The sequence below is a fragment of the Chionomys nivalis genome, chromosome 1 (genome assembly GCF_950005125.1).
Source record: "Chionomys nivalis chromosome 1, mChiNiv1.1, whole genome shotgun sequence".
Taxonomy (NCBI): Eukaryota; Metazoa; Chordata; class Mammalia; order Rodentia; family Cricetidae; genus Chionomys; species Chionomys nivalis.
In genome coordinates this window covers 119,610,356-119,623,148 of record NC_080086.1, presented here as the reverse complement: position 1 = coordinate 119,623,148, position 12,793 = coordinate 119,610,356, and the positions used below count along the sequence as shown (strand labels likewise).

The 12,793-nt window shown below is 45.2% G+C and overlaps 1 protein-coding gene across 1 annotated transcript in view; it reads left to right on the top strand.

Annotated features, from left to right (window-relative positions):
- Prkce (protein kinase C epsilon) overlaps positions 1-12,793 on the top strand; it is a 514,529-nt gene that overhangs the window by 240,528 nt on the left and 261,208 nt on the right. The gene's annotated exons all lie outside the window — the stretch shown is intronic.

Here is a 12,793-nt window from a genome sequence, read left to right as displayed (position 1 = left end):
TGACCAGCCAGACATACCAGTGGGCTGGGGGCCATCCTTTTCTTTGTGTGTCCATAATGTGACTCTCAACATTATGGCAAGATAAGGGAAAATGCCCTGTAAAGAGTGGGGCTCTGGTGTGTCATCTCAGCTTCTCTGCTTCAGTCTGTGGACTGCTGACCTCTGCCAAGTCTCACCTTACTCACTGAGAAAGCAGACATAAACATGATTCAGACGTAGAGCGAATACATGTACTCGTGTCTTTCTCTGAACCTAGCATGTGTTCAGTAAACACTATCCTTCCTACACTCTTTAGCCCACAGTTGTCATCACACAGGATAGACACATAATACACACTTCAAATGTGTGCTTAGTAGTTAACGGGGATGAGATGTTGTATCAGTTTTCATAGGGCTCCTTCAGAACTGTGATTTTAGCCAACAAGCGCTCAGTACCAGGACTGATGACAGCACTTAGAGTCTGCCACGTTCCTAGTCAATAAAGAAGTAGGATAAAGCAAGCTTAAGGAAATGATTTGCTTTGCTCAGTAGTGAATGCCAGGGAGAAGAAGTTAAAAGTCCAAGAAAACTGATGGGATAAATTTGAGATGGAAGAAATAGATGGAAAGCTCTGAGAATTCTTACCTCATCAACAGTAGAGAGTCTACCATGGGGCAACCTGCATAGCACCAAGTTCAGGCAGTGGCTTTTAGCAAGTCCCTCTCCTTGTTGGAGCAGGAGTTGCCTTGGCTTTAAGGTGTGGTAGTGATGCTGTGGTATGGTGTCCATGTGAGAAGGGGGCTTCACTGTGTATATGAAACTCAACCTTGCCAGCACAGAGTAATTCTCTGCATATCTCTTGGAAGCAACAACAAATACTCACATTTGAACTGAGCTCATCAGAGGATGGGGAGGTAGATTTCCTTGTGAAGAGCCTGCCCCAGGAAAGCATGGGGACGTGAGTTCATATCCCCAGCAGTTACATAGAAACTAGATGATGTTGCATGCACCTGTAATCCCAGCAGTGAGGTAGATACAAGTGGATCACTGAAGCTCACTGGCCAGACAGCCGAATCAATGAGTTTCAAGTTCAGAGAGACCATGGGTCTAAAAACACTAAAGGTAGAGAGCAGTTAAAATGCCCAGTGTCAACCCGTTGGCCTCTATGTGTGTACACATCCATGTAACAAATATGTGCATCACATGCCACATAAACATACCACATACTTAACAAAAAATAAAAGTGAGTTCATCTATGTCCTCAAAGCATTTGACTCTACCTGGTTAATTTCTGGGATGTCATGTGATAGTTGCTTGTTGAGAGTGTATGTTGCTGAGGGTGTATGTTGGACTGTACCCTAAGGGAAGGGAAAGGCATATAGGTGTCCCTTTAGAAATAAGATGATTAAAGTATGTATTTGCAGAGTGGTTTCTGTTGTTTGCTTCTGGTCAGTGGCTCTCATTGCTATAACTTTGGGGCACAGGCAACTATAGCAGTGGTGATTTCCCTTGAGTGATGAGCCAGATGCCTGGGGTATTTCGGAGATCAAAATCCAATGAGACTTTATCTTCCACAAAGCCGGTACTGTTTAGCAGGGAGGCCTGGCTGTCTGTGCACCCTGACGTCATCTGGCTAGCCCCAGGATGGTGGGAATAAATGGTGTAGGTGTGCAAGGCAAGCTAGCCGTGTGGTGATCTAAAGGGGAATCTAAGAGTATATTTTGAGTTTCAATCCTTTTTCTACTGTAAGACACTAGGAAAAACTCGTCAGTTCTTTACTGCTATTGTTTGGTCGGGAAAAAGAAATGAGTTCTGAGTTTATGCAGAACAATCATGTTTTATTCATCATTTGGTAGCGGTCATTCTTGTGGCATGTGAGGTGAATGATGTCAGATTTTCCATCTCAGCTGGAGCAAATGGTACTGGACTTTCATGCTCTGCTTGGCGCTGGGGAAACCCAGTGGAAGAAGTCCTGGTTCCTGGAAATCAGGAGTCTTCTTAGACAGGCAGCATCTGCGTGGATATGGAGGGAATTCTGTGGTGCCCACAGAGATTGAGCAGTGAGGTTGATGGTAGAGAATATGGACAAAGGACTCTGAAGAAGCTGGTATTCGAGCTGCAGCTAAAGTTCAGCTTGTGGCTCTGCCTCCATAAGGAAGAGTCCCTCAGTCGGGTGCCAGTCATTTATGATGGCTGTCCTGATATGCAACCTGGGAAAGGCGCCCATGAGTGAACACTTGCTGGCCTTGCAGTGTGAAGAGACCAAAGCCCTGGTTCCCACACTGAACCTGACTATGTGGCCATTCCTAATTTACTTATCCTTGTTTTAAGTGCTTGTTGGTCATGGTTGGTTAGTTGTCATTACTCTGCCTAGAGATAGTCTGTGCGAGGGAAGACATTTGGAAGTCATGGACCTGAAATGGCAGCAGCTGGGAAGGTATTCCAAGAACCTTTGGATGCCACCCTGTCTCCTTGACAGCATTGTCTCTGAGATCCAAAGAATTGTCCTGAACATGTGTATACTTTCTTCTTCTGAGTTCTTTCTCGACTCCCCTTTCAAGGTGTTTGATAAATTATATTTGCATATTAAAATCAAGTAATTGCCTCATTGCAGACAAATAGCACAATGTGTATATTTCTTATGAAAATAGGAAATTTTAAATCATTATACTTACCTCTTAATGAAGAACACAAATGCTTGGATATGAACTAATTGTAGAGGAAAAAAATCTGTGGTTGGCAAAGACTCAAGACATATGCAAAATGTGAATATTTATAAGTACCAGAGGGGCCTGCATGTGTCTGCACCTGCTTGGTCAGTGTTCATAGGAAGAGCGTGCAAGGGGAGACAGTCATGAAAACCATGTTGGGATCTGTCTGCAAGGGTTTTATCGCTAAGAGACACCATGACTATCATGCTAAGAGATGCAACTCTTATAAAGGAAAACATTTCACTGGGACTTGTTTACAGTTCAGAGGTTTAGTCCACTATCATCATGGTGGGACGCATGGTGGCATGCAGGCAGACACAGTACCGGAGAGGTAGCTGAGAGTTCTACATCTGGATCAGCAGCCAGCAGGAAGAGAGTGTCACACTGGGCATGGCTTGAGCGTCTGAGACCTCAAATTGTGCTCCCTAGTGGCACACTTCCTCCAACAAGGCCACACCTCCTAGTAGTGCTACTCCCTATGGGGGCCATATTTATTCAAACCATTACAGTATCACTACATGTAATCTTAGGACTGCCTAACATTGAGACAGGGTGGTGGTTCACCTGGGTGAGTGGGTAAAATGCTTGCATGCCAGCCTTACAACCTGAGTTTGGAATAATCCTGTGTATCTAATCCCAGCACTCTTATAGAGAGGAGGTAGAGACAGGACAGTCACCCAGAGGCTTGCAGACCACTTGGTCCGAAGTGCACGTCACACAGCAGAAGTAACAAGAGAGACCTTCAGTCACACACTGTGGCATTAAGTGAACCCGCACTACTACATGCATACCCAAAATCTCACACACATCATGCCATGCATAAACACACAAACATCAATAGAAAAGAAATATCTAACATCATATGAAATATATGTCCAGTCTAGAAATCTGTCCCCTAAGGAAGAAGTGCAGAAATTTGTAGCTGTTTTACTGACTCATTGTCCACTTACCTGTAAGATCCTGGCCAGCAATCCCCTGCCTCATATTCATAGATGGTGATGTGTTCTTTCAGACTTAAGAGGGACAAGGCTGGTGGCTGACCCCATCTGATGAGGTTGCCCACCTTGTTGGGCACTAAGAAGTTGTATAGGCCAAAGGATGAATGGCGAGGATTATAAACTGACACACACTGAGGTTGTTTGTGTGAAAGCAGGCACCATTGCTCAAGGTACTTGCTAAATGTCCAAAGCCTATGAGAGGTTGTGCCACACGCTTCCACAACTGCATTCCACTGCCACGATGGCCTCTGCCTCCAGCCACACTGAGCCTGAATGAGCTAAGAGGAGTCAGTGTCAGGTCAGGGTGATGGAAGTGGAAGGAACAGTGAAAGAAAGTGTGTGATTTCAGAGAACTGTTTCCTCAGCCATCAAAATAACTTCTCCTTGGTTGGTTTGAAACTCCATCCTGAGAGATTCAGTTCTATGGCTAAGAACTGGCTTCCATTAGCAATCACCTCTGGGCAGGGAGCAAAGAGAGACACACAAAAGTGACCCGTTCTTAGGGTGTATACTGTCGTCTTTCAATCTGTGTGCCTCGCATTGACCAATCTTATCTGGCATTGCATGCCTACAATTTCTGCAAAGGGCATAATTGGACAAGTATACAAAAGATCTGTGGAGTTTTCTACTATAGGCCAGAAATGAGAAGTGATAGGCAACAGCTTGGATCTCTTAATAAAAAGGAGTTTGACCAAGTATATTTAGATACACTTAAACAATAAAATATCCCACAACTATCCTAAACATTGTTGTAGATTATATTTAGTGTGTTTGAAGATTTATTTTAAGTGTGTATGTATGGGTGTGTGTGTGTGTGTGTGTGTGTGTGTGTGTGAGAAAGAGAGAGAGAGAGAGAGAGAGAGAGAGAGAGAGAGAGAGAGAGAGAGAGAGAGACTGTGAAGTCCAGAACTGGACATCAGATCTCACTGGAGTTAGAGAATTGAAAGCTGCCCAATGTGGATGCTGAGAGTCAAACTTGGGTCCTCCACAAGAGGAGTACCCTGATCTTAATGGAAGAGACATCTCTCCAGCCCCTATACCTGGTGATTTGAAATAGCATCCAAAGGAGACACTCTGAACTCTAAAATGGCATGTAGCATTGCTAAATGACAAGAAATAGATTCCAGATAGTATGAGCTCATTTCTGTCAAATAAGCACACAAATAAAAAGCAGGAAGTTATGTTAAAGTTATTTCTAGCTGAGAATATGAGTAACTCTTAAGTTTGTCTTTATTCTTGTCTATACTTATAATAAAAGAAGTACATTAATGGTATGCGGGTAAAGAATAAAATTTCAAAGGTCATCTCTCCCTCCCCTCCTCCCTCCCTTCTTCCCTTCCTTCCTCCTTCCCTTCCTTTTTCCCTTTCTGTCTTCCCTCCCTCCCTCCCTCTCTCCCTCCCTCCCTCCCTCCCTCCCTTCCTCCCTTCCTCTCTCCCTTCTTCTTTCAGACAGGTGCTTGCTGTGTAGCTTTGACTGGTCTGAAACTCACTGTAGATCAGGCTAGCTTCAGACTCACAGAGATCTGCCTCCCAAATGCTGGTAGTATGTGCAGAGGTTAGCTTTCTTCAGTGTCAATGTTCCCTATTGCTGCATGGCAAGTTACCCTCAAATCTCATCATTTTTAACAAAAACCTCCCTTCTCTCTTCCTGAGTTGGATGCTCAGGAGCTCCTGGCCCAAGCTTGAGACTCTCCAAAGGTACAGCTGGTCTTTTGGCTGGTAAGATGGGACTGGATCTGGAGAACTGGAGCCTGCAGGAGGTCTCAATTGGTGTCCTGTGAGCCTTCACATGGTCATTTGACTGTTCTCACATGTGAATACTGACCTCTACAGAGCCTGATTGGAGTCCCCAGCTAGCGCCTGAAACCATACACTATATTTCTGCTCATCATGGGCAAGTTATCTACTCTAGTCTCTGTTCGGCGGAGTATTCTACTGCCAAAGGGAGGGGAATGGAAAAATTGTCAGACGTCTTTCCAAGGAGTCACAAACATGAAATCCATTTTCAGTCACAGCATGGATGGTGAGGTTCCAGTCTCTGGGCTCCATCTTCCTTCTCAGTGGGTAATTGGGACCAGTCCTTTAGGATGAGAGTTTGGATTGTGACATTGGGTGGCATTGGAAAAATGGGAAGTCAGCAGTAGAGTGGAGGCGCATCTTTGGAGCATTGAGGCTTGGCTTTCCTGTGTTTTGCTCATGTAAGCCTGATCCCTCCTGAGTTCGCATTTCATTTGTTTATCTAACAGGTTATGTGGAGGATCAAATAAATACATTTGATAATGCAGTGTCAACTGCAGAGCAGCAAAGGAAGCTGTCTGTGACTGTCATCACTGCTGTTACTACTCTTGGGAGTACAGCGTAGACAGGGAAGAGCAGGTCATAGACAGAAAGAGAGAACTGAAACCTCTCATAGGAAGGTTAGTATTTTCCAAGTCTGGTTCTGACATGAGAGTCGAGAATCTGGTCTTCACCATAAGCTGAAACAGATCCAGGACAACATCAGAGCTTTCTGTGAAGAGTCACCATGTGACAACATCCTCATTAGAATATTCAAACCCAGCCTTGGAGCAAAACAAGTCAGGGATGACAAGATCCAAGCAGATAGTACACCCATCTAAGCTTCTTAGTTTGCCATACGTCATTTATTGTTTCAGAGGAGTGTCCACTCCTAGCTCCACGCAAGCCCCACTCTAGGCCTGTGGGGGGACACGGTCAGGTAGGCGAGGCTCCGCCCAAGGACCTGAGTCTAGCAGAATAGGACAGGCTGACTCGCAAGTGTTGTGGTGGCCTCGTTCCTGGAGGCTGCTTTTGAACTTCAGGAAATCGCTTTCTCAGTTGGCCTTATTCTCCGAGAGGGTCACAGAGCTCTGAAAATTTTATGTCTTTGGAAATTAAATCCTTTTCCCTCCACTGATGTTTATAGGCTCTTAGAGTGTTGTGCAAAGATAAAGCCAGGCAATTGCATTCAGGTGGCTGGAGTTTCCACTCTCCCTTGCTTCCAACTCATAATGGCCCATGCCACAGTTTCCATCGGCCCTTTCATGTACTTCCAGAAGCATCGGCCTGAAGTTAGGGGTGCACGGAGCAGCGTCCACTGAGGGTGCCACTTCTGGGCGACCTGGCCCCTTGCAGAGAAGCCTGATTCTGGTGTTGTAAGGATGCTGCCTGGTGGATTTCTTGTTACCTTCCCTCACTGATGTTTCCAGTGAGACGCAGCTGTAAGTGCTCAGAAGCAGTCCTGTGCCCTTAAGCCAGATCGGACTGCGAGAGCTAAATTATTTACTTAACGGTGACCTCTCTCTATGTATTATGCAGTAACCGAATCAGTTTACTTTCTTATCAGATCCACTGACCTAAATAGGAGCTGTGTTGCTTCAAATAAAGCATGGCATCCCAAACCCAAAACAGAACCCACCAGAAAATAGCAAGGATGTAGAGAAGGAAAGTGGACCATCGTGCATGGCTATCAGGCATCGAAAATGGTGAAGCTGCTGATGTTTTCTTGATACATAATTTTTAAAAAGGAATTAAATTTGTGTCAGCAAGTCTACTACTGGGTGTGTTCCTCTAAGAACTGAAAGCAGGCATTCAAGCAGATATCTGTACCCTGTTCTTGGTGATAGTCCCAGTAAGAAAAAGGTAAGATAACTCACGAGGTCATTAAGCAGATTAATAAATGGCATGATATGCATATATGGTGGGCGATCCAGCCTCCAGAGGGAAGGGAGCCTGTCACATGCTTCAACCTGGTTGAACCTTGAAAACGTGCTGGTCATGAAATGACCAGAACCAGTCACAAAACAGCCAACACTGTGTGCATCTACCTATGGCAGGCCCTAGAGTAGTCAGATTTATAGACACTAAAAGACTAGTGCCAGGTGTGGTACAGTGTGGAGAAGGTGCAGGTACCGTCCGGTGGGTTTGAGCTTCAGTTTGGAAAGATGGATGGTGGCCATGGTATGAAATTATAGATAGCTCTAAAGTTACTGAATAGTATACTAAGAACCATGAGAGTGCTGGGCTTTATATGGTTTGGACTAGAGTCTAGCACAATAAAATACTATACTGGTAATTGGGATTCGGTCTGGCATTGAGACACAGCATTAAACTCAACTGACAGCCTGAATGCAAAGAAATTTCTGTTATTCCTTACCACCAATTTATAGAAGAAACATTTAACAAATGCCTAGGACAAGACGGGGGCTGCACAGGGGCTTTGGAAATGATAAAACTGGATAGCTACCATTGTAGGAGAACCAAGTGGTATCTGTGCGAGACCAGCATCCCTGCGCTATGATGGCCAGGAAAGGGTTCTAACAGACCAGGGCTAAGCCCTGAGTGAATAGGAATTCTTTGCATATATTTGAATACCATTGAGATTTCTGCACTACATTAAGAATGACTACAAGAACTGGAATTCAGTACGGATTATGCCTGCAGAACAGCAGTGGCCATCCTGAGTATTCTAAATTAGATTGAGACGAGCACAAGCAACACATTGATCTTTTGAATGCTTAATTATGTCTCTCTGGTTACCAAGTGCTGCTTAGGCCTCTCAGTGATTTCCCCACAAAGTATATTAGCCAGTTAATATGTTTCTCATTTAACTTTTTCAGGACCTAAATATGATAACGTTTGCCATGGGCTTTCTTGGAAAGGCTTTGTGTGCATTTTGGAAAATTATTAATCTATAAAAATCAGTTGAGTGCTGATTTTTTGCATCTATAAGATCAGTCTGTTTTTTTTCTGTGAATTATTCAAAGCTCTCAATATGGAGTTGGAAGGTTCTGTTATACCTGACTTGAGAGAGAAAAAGATCTGCTTCTGTGACAATGATGTGTGTGCAGAGTCGCTTTGTATTCAGAGGTCACATTGTACGTTGTAGACATCTCCTGTTGTTGTTCAGGTTTTTCTCTTAAGGCAAGAGTCTCCAAGTGAAAAACGAGAACTCCCTGGAGAATTCAGAAATGCATTGATTGCTAGAAGTCTGCATTACACTGGCCTTGGTCCATAGTGATGCTCAGAGCACTGTCTATAAAAGCCCTGAAGTCCAGCCAGGCACGTCCCCTAAGAATACAGTGACTTCAGAGCTTGAGTGGGTCGTTTGGTAGTGTGATTTATAAGAGTACCTGGCTGTTTTTGTCTTCGGATAGTAAAGTGTTGGCCAAAATAAAAGAAAGCATTTGAATTTCTTGGTTGTAGCTTGTGTGATGTTTGAGAATTTTGAATACAAATTAGAAAATCATTTTATTCTCGTGTAAGTCTCCAACTTTCTCACTCTTTCCCTGTTGACTGGTCGTAGCACTTTATTGGAATGGAGAATTTCTCTAGTGGTGTAACAGCCAAGGCTGGCATTGTGGTCCTGGAAGACCACAGGGTTGACCTTTCTTCTTTCCTGGCACTTAAGAGAAGCCAGCTGGTGATCTATTAGGAAGTCTGTCTGTGGTCTCTAGTCATACATGACACACAAGTGCAGGAATTATATTCCATCTGGGAGCACACACGCAAGGCCTGCTGGATGCCTAGCTCATCTTGTGCTAAAGGGCTGTGGTCTATAGAGCTGGAGAACATTGCCCAAGGAGCTTCAATTTTACATGAGGAGCCAAAGTGTTGAGAAATGAAATAATCAGACAAAAGTAAATGAGTCAAATCAGGATATCAGACAAGAGCAAATGATCAGATCAGGATATTTGAGTTGATGTCCTGAGGCCGTGGGATGTGTGGCGAAATGAGAAGTCAGAGAAACAAGGAAGGAAGTGGTCATTGTGGACTGGAGAGGTAACGGGAGGGGGTGCTCTGGGAGGATGTAATTCTTGGATCTGGTCTCTCAGGACTATGTGTAGCTGAATGAGCCTGTGTCTGGGCTAGGGAACCTTCTAGAGACTTCACCCGACTGGATGATAGAAAGAAGTATTAACCCAGGACTGGCGGTGTGTGAGAGGCGGTCATACCATTATGAATCTCCACTGTGCTCTGAACAGGGCTGATGGGTGTGAGAAGGGGAGAGGGCCTGAGGGCTCTGTGACTGTGAATGTGGCGGGGGTCGGAACAAGCAACCCAGGGCTCACGTGCCTCCAGGCTCCCCAGACCTTGCATATGGGGACGTTCACAGTGATTTTTACTAGATGGGCATTCACAGCCTGTAGTTTCCTGTATATTCCACCCAATCACCGTGCTGTTTTCCAGAAGGTTCTGAAGGGATAGAGTTCAAAATAACTGCATAGGAAAAACGCTAGCCAAAATGATTCATTTCAGTATGTTTTGTTGGGTTTTTTGTTGTTTTTTATTTAGTGCAAGTTGCTATCGATAGATGTTTTCAGTGTCTGAGCTCCCAAAGGAATTGACTGAAGGGACATGAGAGGAACTTCCTTTGAAGAAACCAGTGAATGAGTGGCCCTCTGGGGAAACCCAACCTGAAATAAAATATCCCAGGGTCACTCAGTTCAGAAGTTATTCTTGATATATTAATAGATGTGAAACCTTGGCTTTAAAAAAATAAAAAACTCTGTTGTGATTTCACGTCTTTTCTTGAGGTATGACTTTGCCATCCTACCGGAACAGAGCCCTGGAGAGCAGCAGCTGGGCTTGTGAGGATGATGATGAAGCTCAAAAAACTGAGTTACCGAGACAGAATAGGAGGTAAATTAGCTTTGTACCCCAGTGCAACCTCGCGTGCTGTGGTACAGCGCAGCCATGGATCCTGTCGACACAGAACATCTAGTCACTGTTTCTGTTTTGTCTTCTGGAGTTGAAATTCATCTGGGCTTCTTGTGTTTTCCTTTACTCGAGTTGGCAATCCCTTGCAATTTGCTTAGGGGAGCCTATGCACACAGAAAAGGACTTCAAATGTGCAAGGTAAAATAGCACAGTTGTTCCAAGTCCTACAGAATCCAGACCCTCCCCTTTGAGGGATGGATTAAATCATCCTCAAGGGCCTTCCCCACCCCCACTCACCCTTGTCCTAATCTATTTAGTAGGCTACAGGGTTCTGGAAGGTGGAGCCTGGCTAATGTTTTGTGTGATTCACATTAAATAAGGCAAAAGTAAGAAACAAAGTTTTACCAAAAAACAAAGGAAGGAAGGAAGGAAGGAAGGAAGGAAGGAAGGAAGGAAGGAAGGAAGGAAGGAAGGAAGGAAGAAAAAAGAAAGCTTTTCTTTTTTTAAAAGTCTCTTGAAAATGCAAAGTCTATATCCAGTGGTGGATAAACCTGTCTACCCAAAGATTGTGAGCCCCTTGCTGGCGTAAGGATGTGTGTGGCCATGCAGAGCAGAGGTCAGTGGGAAAGGGGAGACGTGCGGTTTCTTAACTCTTCCTCCTTTCCCCACTTTGGAGTTTAACTAGGGATAATTTAACACAGAGATAATTTCAAAATTCTCTCACAAGTAAAGCTGATTGAAAAGCCTGCGTGCCTCTGTGCTAACCCTGGACAAGGTGAGCGTTTTGAAAAGGGGGGTATGCCATTGGCAGGGGCCCCTGGAGGCTCTGTCAGGAAGTGAAATGTCTCAGGGCTGCACTTTAATGAGGACGACCCAGTGGCCAGGGCTGTGGTGTAAGTTCTCTTTTCTCAGAGATCTTATCAGAGTAAGAAAGAATCAGTGGGCCTCTTTCTAGGAAGGTGGCTTGCTGGATGGCTGCGCAGCTGACCCAGGTGGTATCCCTTCTGACCAGAAGTGTGTGCTCTGAACAGCAAGGACCTCTGAGGGTGGCACTGGACTAGCAATATGTGTTGGCAAGCCTTTGGGGAACACTCCGAGATGGAGAAGTAGGTTTTGGGGGGCTGTATATGAGGCCTGGAAGTGAGTATAAAGAGACCCTATAGCGTTTTAATTTTTTAACTATTATGCTAGTGGTGGGGTGCATGCTACTTTGGCAAGCCTGGGAGCACACGGGGCTGTGGCCAGTGTTGATCACACTGCTGGTGCTTACCTACTGTATCCTATGGCAACAACAGATCCTTGCTAATTCAAAGTGATGCTGGGGTGGGCGGTGCTGCAGCTGAGCTCACACTGGCTGGGATAAACTGAGCCGTACATGTTCCTGATTTATGCCCAAGTTCCAGGATCCCCCTCCTTTCTCTCTACTACACTCCGCCCTAACCCAGCCGTGGAGCCTGGTAGTGAGGGGGTGGAGAGGCGTGCTAATAAATGCTTTTCAGGAGGTCAAGCTGAACCCTGAATGAGGAGTCCATTAGATTCCACAATCGATATCCAGCTTCTAAACATTATGTATATTGATGAGCTGATTGCTAGGAGACTCAGGCCAAGGGAATTGGAATCTGTTTTACTAGGCCAAATTGGTTGTTGATGGGGCGTAGTAGATGTGGCTTTAATAATCAGCTACAGACATCCCGCTGTTTAGTGAAGCACCGCGAACTCACAGGGGATCTCATGTGCCGGCCTGCTTTCCTAAAAGCTGAGCAGAACAGCTTTCTTCTTGCTGGGCCCCTACAGTGCTGGAAGAGCAGGTGGGCCCTGGCCTCTGCTGCCGCTGGGATATGGGCAGAGGGAGACAGAAACGGAAGGCGTACAATGAGACTCTGCAACCTGTCTGTGGACAGGGGCCCTTCTGAAAGGCCGGGGGAGAGTGGGCCTTGCCCCAATCTAGGAGCACACATGTATGCTCCAACTGTGTACCTAGCTCCCCTTTCAGGACTTACAAATTGAAGAAGCTGTGGCTCCTAGAGCATACATCATTTTAGTCTAAGAGGCAGGTAGAGGGGAAGTGTGTGTTCATAATACAGGGCATGGGATGTATACAGTAGGGCCGGGAAAGGGGCACTCTTTTCGGTGGTAATGTCCTTTGACCTACCTCTGCCTTCTGTGTGTCCCAGGTAGGGAGTTTGGCTTGGTGTGGTATAGTCTGTCCAAGCCTCTCATATTCTGAATTAGCTGGGCCCCCTGCTGGCTGCCCTTTGGTTCCTCCCTGCTGTCTCTCACGTGGCTCAAGCTGGGGAGGAATCCTCTAAAGCAGTGGTTCTCAACCTTCCTGATGCTGTGACCCTTTAATACAGTTCCTCACGTTGTGGTGACCTCAACCATAAAATCCATTTTGTTGCTACTTCCTAACTAGAATTTTGCTACTGTTATGAACCGTAATGTAAATATC